Source organism: Taudactylus pleione, unplaced genomic scaffold (genome assembly GCF_031769625.1).
Source record: "Taudactylus pleione unplaced genomic scaffold, aTauple2 ptg000240l, whole genome shotgun sequence".
Lineage (NCBI taxonomy): Eukaryota > Metazoa > Chordata > Amphibia > Anura > Myobatrachidae > Taudactylus > Taudactylus pleione.
Genome location: NW_028284642.1, coordinates 369,732 through 377,500, shown reverse-complemented (window position 1 = coordinate 377,500; position 7,769 = coordinate 369,732). Strand labels below are relative to the sequence as shown.

Below are 7,769 nucleotides of genomic sequence, written 5' to 3'. Positions count from 1 at the left end.
GTGTAGGATAAGTGGGAGGCCCCCGGCCCCCTTCCGCGGGGCCACGGGGCGCCGCCGGTGAAATAGCAGAATTCACCAAGCGTTGGATTGTTCACCCACTAATAGGGAACGTGAGCTGGGTTTAGACCGTCGAGGTGTTGTCGCCATAGTAATCCTGCTCAGTACGAGAGGAACTGCAGGTTCGTTCAGACATTTGGTGTATGTGCTTGGCTGAGGAGCCAATGGGGCGAAGCTACCATCTGTGGGATTATGACTGAACGCCTCTAAGTCAGAATCCCCCCTAAGCGCGACGATACTGCAGCGCTGTCGAGCCACGGTTGGCCTAGGATAGCCTGGCCCGTCCCACCGGGGGCCAGGGCCCATTGCGAAGGGCCACTCGCCACGGGACCCGAGCGCGGACGGAAGTGGGCCGCCTCTCTCTCGCAGCGCATCGCATGTTTGCTGGGCACCCGGTGCTAAATCATTCGTAGACGACCTGATTCTGGGTCAGGGTTTCGTACGTAGAAGAGCAGCTCCCTTGCTGCGATCTATTGAAAGTCATCCCTCGAGCCAAGCTTTTGTCGACTCCCGGCGGGGGCGGCCGCGCGATGCGTATCACGTGCGCTGCGCACCCGACAACTCCCGCCTCGGCCGGCCTGACTTGGTCCGGGGAGACGGCAGGGGCCCTTTCCCTCAGGGCAGGAGGGGAAAAAAAATGCCGGGTCCGCCTTCCCGAGGGTGAAGGCTCTCGGACGACGCATTCTCCAACTCCGAGCACGCGGTCGGCCCGGGCGCCTCCACCGCCCTGGTGGCCGGGAGGGGTCACCCCCCCGGGTCCCTCCCCAGGCTTAACGGGAGGATTGGGGGGAGACTTTTTTGCTTTATTGGGAGGGGGCAGTCTACCCTGCAGTAGGTGTCGGCAATTTTTTTTTTTGTTTTGTTTTGTTTTATTGGAAGGGGGGGCAGTCTACCCAGGTTTAGGTGTCATCATATATTTCATGGGTGGTGAGAGAGCCGCCAGTTTCCCCTCCCTGGGGTTAAGGGTTGACAGGCAGGCACATGCTGGGACTCGAGGCGTGATTGGTTCTTTCAAAAAGGCGCGCTGGGTCACACACAGAACCAGGCAGCTTTGGGTTTTTGCTGCGTCACACACAGTGGCACAAAAACCTGAAGCTTCCTGGTTCTGTGGGGAGGCTTCTCCAGCTGGAGTGCTTTCAGTGTGCCGGTAGGTGTCGGCCTTTTGCTTTGTTTACCATGCATATGTTATCGCGGGAGGGCTGACCCTTATTTTTCCGGGGTTTTTAAAGGTGGAAAATATGGAGCTAAGAGGTGCACCCGGTGACTGTCACTGACGGCAGTGTCAAAGACTATCTCCCTGATTCCTCTGAGGTGGACAGTTTGGAAGACAGCAGCGGGGATGAGCGGGCCCGTCATGGAACACAGCAGAGTGACCCTCAGCCAGCATCTATCAAAGATTCTCCAATTTCTGGCCCAGGTTTCTGCACCTCAAAGAAAAACCACGCTGTGACAGTCCAGGTACTTACCAAAAAATGTGATGGCTCACAGGTGTATAAAAAAAAGAACTATTGTCTATGATGCGAGAAGCCATTCTCAAAAATTGCAAGGCATGTGGAGGCCGTCCACCGCGATGAGCCTGAGGCAGCCCGGGCACTGAGCTACCCAAAGTGCTCAAGGGAAAGGCGGCTACAGCTTAACCTGATTCGCAACCAGGGGAACTTTGCCCATAATGCCGGGGTTCTACGTGAGGGCTGCGGTGTCCTACTTCCATGCAAGCAGCCTGGTGAAGCTGTGGCTCCCCAAGACTTCATGCATTGCGCATATTGCCAGGGTCTTTTTGTCAAGGCAACACCTTTGGTCCTGCCTGGTTTGGTGTTGGCAGGACCTTTTTTCAGCGGGCACCTTTTCACATGACGCCAGAGTGCAATCAGAGTGCTTACGCCACTCCCGTTCCACTGGGTGTTGGGAAGGGCCTCTGGAAGGTGCTATGTGATATGATTCACGATGATGTGGTACAGGTAATAAAGCGTGACCCTTGCATCATGCAGTTTTGGCTCCAACTCTATAACTGGCATGGCTCGGATGTCAGTAAGCATGATTATATACAGCAGAAGCTCAGAGAGTTACTGCATGCCAGTCGCCCCGACTGTTACTGCATGCCAGGATGGTTAGTCCTCTGAGAAGCATGGCAGAGTTCATCCACCCTGCAAACTTCCTGCAGGTCATAACTGCCGTAAGGAGCCTGGCCGGCTATGCTGAATTGACGAATACCTATAAGGTACCCTCACTGGCCCTGAAAGTGGGCCATAGCCTCCAAAAAATATCTAGCATGGTTGAGTGCCAGGCACTTATGGAGGGCCATGCCCCGACCGTGGAGAGCGCACGGAGCTTCCAAAAACTATACAAGGCAAGGTGGAGCGAGATGATCTCGGCTGCTGCCCTCAAAACCCTAGAGGAGCAAAAATGAAACACCCCCCCTTCTACCTTTCACTGATGATGTAAAACAGTTGCACCTTTATCTCACTGACAGACAGCGGGAGTACCTAGAGGATTTGTCCACCCACCCGACCACAGAGAAGTGGTTGCTGCTGGTCAAGGTAACCCTCACACAGCTAATCCTATTCAACCGACGTAGGGAAGGTGAGGTCTCAAAGATGATGCTTTGCTCTTTTGCATCTCGGCACACAGCTGATTTACAGGGTGATGTGGCGCTGGCCTTGTCAGAGCCAGAAAAGAGGCTATGTCAGCACTTCACATGTATTGAGATTCCTGGTAAGAGAGGCAGGAAAGTCCCTGTCCTCCTGTCCCCTTGCATGCAGAGGGCAATGGAGCACCTCACAGAGAAAAGGGTAGAGTGTGGTGTCAGTCCTGACAATGTCTATATGTTTGCAAGACTCTCCGACTTGTCACACCTCAGAGGATCCAACTGCATTCGTCTCTATGCACGGGCATGTGGAGCCAAGCATCCAGAAGCTCTCTCCTCTACCAGGCTTTGGAAACATGTGGCCACCCTTTCGAGGGTGCTGAACATGAGTGACACGGAGATGGATCAGCTAGCCGATTTCCTAGGGCACGATATCCGGGTGCACCGCCAGTACTACCGCCTCCCTGAAGGTACCCTGCAATTGGCCTAAATTAGCAAACTCTTCGTGGCACTCCAGCAAGGTCGATTGGCTGACTTTAAGGGTCAAAGCCTGGAAGAAATCTCCATTGATCCCAATGGTAAGTAGCATGGGTCCTCACCCGACTGGTTATTCCATGGGCTGACAGTCTAAGGGGGATACTGTGACCGGGGATCTCTGTTTATCTCTGTATTTCCAGAACCAATCCCGCTAGCCAGTGATGAGTCTGATGATGAGCCAGAGGTGGAAGCTGGAGCAGTGCACGTGGAGGAGGGAGATGCCAGTGCACTGAAAGTGATGGAGAGGCATGCACCCATGGCTACTAAAGGTGTGTGTCCATCAAACCCATTGGGTGGCTTGGGCTGGCGGTGAGTTTTTGGGTGACTGATCTCTTCCCTCTCTTGCACAGATGATTGCATGGGTTCTAAAAAGAAACCGTGGAGCAGAAAAGAAGTAGCAGCAGTTGAGAGACACCTGATGCGATTCATCCTCTCCTGCAAGGTCCCCGGCAAAAAGGATTGCGACGCCTGCCTCGGCGCTGAGGAGCAGGCTCTGAAGGCTAGGAACTGGCTGCGGTCAAGTACTACATAAAAAAACGAATGACTGCTATCAAGCGAAAGTGTACAGCCTGAATAAAATTTCTGTTGGTCCAACCAAGGCGTCTTTTTTATTTACTTTGGTGAAACCATTAAGTGGTCATAGCAAAGGGCGTACCCACATGGTTAGGAATACCTGACTAGGTCCCGGTGAGGCATGGGGAGTACCCACATGGTTAGGAATACCTGACTAGGTCCCGGTGAGGCATGGGGAGTACCCACATGGTTAGGAATACCTGACTAGATCCCGGTGAGGCATGGGGAGTACCCACATGGTTAGGAATACCTGACTAGGTCCCGGTGAGGCATGGGGAGTACCCACATGGTTAGGAATACCTGACTAGGTCCCGGTGAGGCATGGGGAGTACCCACATGGTTAGGAATACCTGACTAGGTCCCGGTAAGGCATGGGGAGTACCCACATGGTTAGGAATACCTGACTAGATCCCGGTGAGGCATAGGGAGTACCCACATGGTTAGGAATACCTGACTAGGTCCCAGTGAGGCATGGGGAGTACCCACATGGTTAGGAAAAACTGACTAGGTCCCGGTGAGGCATGGGGAGTACCCACATGGTTAGGAATACCTGACTAGGTCCCGGTGAGGCATAATGGTGTCCGGTTTCTGTCAGCAAGCTATACGGCACATGCGCGCCGGGTGATATGATATAGATACCCGCCAGCAGCACGGGTTGCTGATCAAGCTGTTTGGGCAATGGGAAGCAGGCGTCCCCATGATGGACGATCCAGTCATGGGTCCTGAAAAGGTCACAAAAACAAGTATGCATGTGTGTGTGTGTAACCAGCTCCAGTGTGTGTGTGTGTACCCAGCTCCAGTGTGTGTGTGTGTACCCAGCTCCAGTGTGTGTGTGTGTACCCAGCTCCAGTGTGTGTGTGTGTGTGTGTACCCAGCTCCAGTGTGTGTGTGTGTGTGTGTACCCAGCTCCAGTGTGTGTATGTGTGTGTGTGCACCCAGCTCCAGTGTGTGTGTGTGTGTGTGTACCCAGCTCCAGTGTGTGTGTGTGTGTACCCAGCTCCAGTGTGTGTGTATGTGTGTGTGTGTGTGTACCCAGCTCCAGTGTGTGTGTGTGTGTACCCAGCTCCAGTGTGTGTGTGTGTGTGTACCCAGCTCCAGTGTGTGTGTGTGTGTGTACCCAGCTCCAGTGTGTGTGTGTACCCAGCTGCAGTGTGTGTGTACCCAGCTCCAGTGTGTGTGTGTACCCAGCTCCAGTGTGTGTGTGTGTGTGTGTGTGTACCCAGCTCCAGTGTGTGTGTGTGTACCCAGCTCCAGTGTGTGTGTGTGTGTATCCAGCTCCAGTGTGTGTGTGTGTGTGTGTGTGTGTGTGTGTGTGTGTATCCAGCTCCAGTGTGTGTGTGTACCCAGCTCCAGTGTGTGCGTGTGTACCCAGCTCCAGTGTGTGTGTGTACCCAGCTCCAGTGTGTGTGTGTACCCAGCTCCAGTGTGTGTGTACCCAGCTGCAGTGTTTGTTGCTCATTGCACAATAACCTTGTATATTAGCACATACAAATAGGGTCCTTAACGAAGTTAAATCCTTTACATAACACTTGGAAACTGTGTCCAGGGACAAGTACCGTCTCTGCCCGTCGCTAAACTGTTCCTGGCTGCACATAAGTCCTTGTGTGGTTTATAGCTCAGTGACCATCATTTCACTTTTCTGTGCACTCGGTAATACTCTACGTAGCCTAGAACCCTGTTTATTCATCTACTGCTAAATGTATTTATGTGGCCATGAGCAGTCACGGGGAAAGATCGCTCATAAGCTCAATGATGATTTCACAATAAATGAATAGTTGCCTTAGATAACTAACCCTACAGATACGGTGAACTTACTCACTTGGCACTTAGGTGCATATGGAGTGAGTAATAATGATATAGCATATACTGTATTGTATCCATAGGAAGAAACAATAACACATTGCAAAACTAAAGAAAAACAAGGAACTTGCGCTATATTGAGACAACCAACATCCTGTTCTTCGCTCTTTCTGAGTTTGGGGAGTTGCTGCAGAGACAGACAGACAGACAGACAGACAGACAGACAGACAGACAGACAGACAGACAGACAGACACACACACACACACACACACACACACACACACACACACACACACACACACACACACACACACACACACACACACACACACTTACTTACTTACTTAGATAAAGAGCCCTCTGTACAGCTCTGATACACTCGCTACAGGGCGTCTCCTACTCACCCGGCTGTCTATACCTTTTATTGCTATTTCCATCTATTTTAAGCTAGATACAGACTATACGATCGGCTGATCTGGTTTGGATCGCAACGACCATCGTAGTGTGTACCCCCAAATCCACCCAATTCACTATATGACCATCGTATAGTGTGTACCCCCAAATCCACCCAATTCACTATATGACCATTGTATAGTGTGTACCCCCAAATCCACCCAATTCACTATATGACCATCGTATAGTGTACCCCCAAATCCACCCAATTCACTGTACGACCTTCATATAGTGTACCCCCAAATCCACCCAATTCACTATATTATCATCGTATAGTGTGTGTACCCCCCAATTCACTATATGACCATCATATAGTGTGTACCCCCAAATCCACCCAATTCACTATATGACCATCATATAGTGTGTACCCCAAAATCCACCCAATTCAGTATACGACCATCGTATTGTAACCCCAAATCCACCTAAATCACCGTTTGATGAATTGTGCTGCAGATGGGGCGATACCACTGACCACTGAGAGTATAACTATATATTGCTCCATCGTACAGCGGATCGTGCAGTATGTACAGCGAAGCAATATATTGTTACATCACAACGCTGTGTTGATGAGTCGGCACATCGTTTAGCTGAGTACCCAGCGTTCCTTACATGTAACCGATGCTGTAAGTAGTGTTATCCATTTCCATTTTTTTTTATATATATAAGATTTCCTGTTTTCCTTTATACAAAATCCTGTATGTAAATAGTCTGTGTGCTCAGCTACAAACTTATAAGCTGTAACACGACACGATGGGCTCTGTAGCTGTGCTGGTAACTCTGCGTCTATGTACATGTCAGGTATAAGCTGTGCTGGTAACTCTGCGTCTATGTACATGTCAGGTATAAGCTGCAATATGACGGGCTCTGTAGCTGTGCTGGTAACGCTGCATCTATGTACATGTCAGTTATAAGCTGTGCTGGTAACGCTGCGTCTATGAACATGTCAGGTATAAGCTGTGCTGGTAACTCTGCGTCTATGTACATGTCAGGTATAAGCTGTAACATGACGGGCTCTGTAGCTGTGCTGGTAACTCTGCGTCTATGTACATGTCAGGTATAAGCTGTGCTGGTAACTCTGCGTCTATGTACGTGTCAGGTATAAGCTGTGCTGGTAACTCTGCGTCTATGTACGTGTCAGGTATAAGCTGTGCTGGTAACTCTGCGTCTATGTACATGTCAGGTATAAACTTCCAAAGTGACAGCCGGTGAGAGCAGAAGGGTTTATGCTGCATCTGTACCAGGTACTTGCAGCAAAGGACACAACTGTACATAGACTTGGGCACCCTGTGGCACAGCAAATGCGGAGGAACTAAAAGTCTCAGCATGTTTTGGTCAGCCAGATTTTTCATGGCATGCTGGGACTTGTAGTTAGAAATTAGCATTAGTGTCCAGGCAGTTTTCTGAGTGAGTATATGTAGCAGTGTATGGACAGGTAGAGAGCTCGGAATGATAAAGGTAACATTGTAACCTGCATTCCTGGGCAGCCAGGTGTGATACAGATGTTCTTTGTGTCTTTATTACAGGAAATGGGATGACAGGTGAGGATACAGCCAGCACTAGGGAATGTCTCTGCATACAAGGAAGTCTCTACAGCAGCTCCTCCCAGGGCTCCCTGTGTGCACCCTTCCTACCCTCCGAGCCTCACATGGGACAGAACAGGGAGGCTGGATGGACCTGGCATACGGATAACCTGCCTTAAGGTCAGTCTCTTGGTCTCTCCTAGCAGCATAGCTCTCCAGGATGTCACTGGTTTAGTGCAGATCA

The 7,769-nt window shown here is 50.8% G+C and overlaps 1 protein-coding gene across 1 annotated transcript in view; it reads left to right on the top strand.

Annotated features, from left to right (window-relative positions):
• Nucleotides 1–6,602: 6,602 nt before the first annotated feature.
• Nucleotides 6,603–7,769, top strand: part of CARD9 (caspase recruitment domain family member 9) — a 72,025-nt gene continuing 70,858 nt past the window's right edge. Inside the window, exons 1-2 of the mRNA XM_088479547.1 lie at nt 6,603–6,628; nt 7,529–7,705. The gene's annotated coding sequence lies outside the window, so the exon portion shown is untranslated. The remainder of the gene's footprint in view (nt 6,629–7,528; nt 7,706–7,769) is intronic.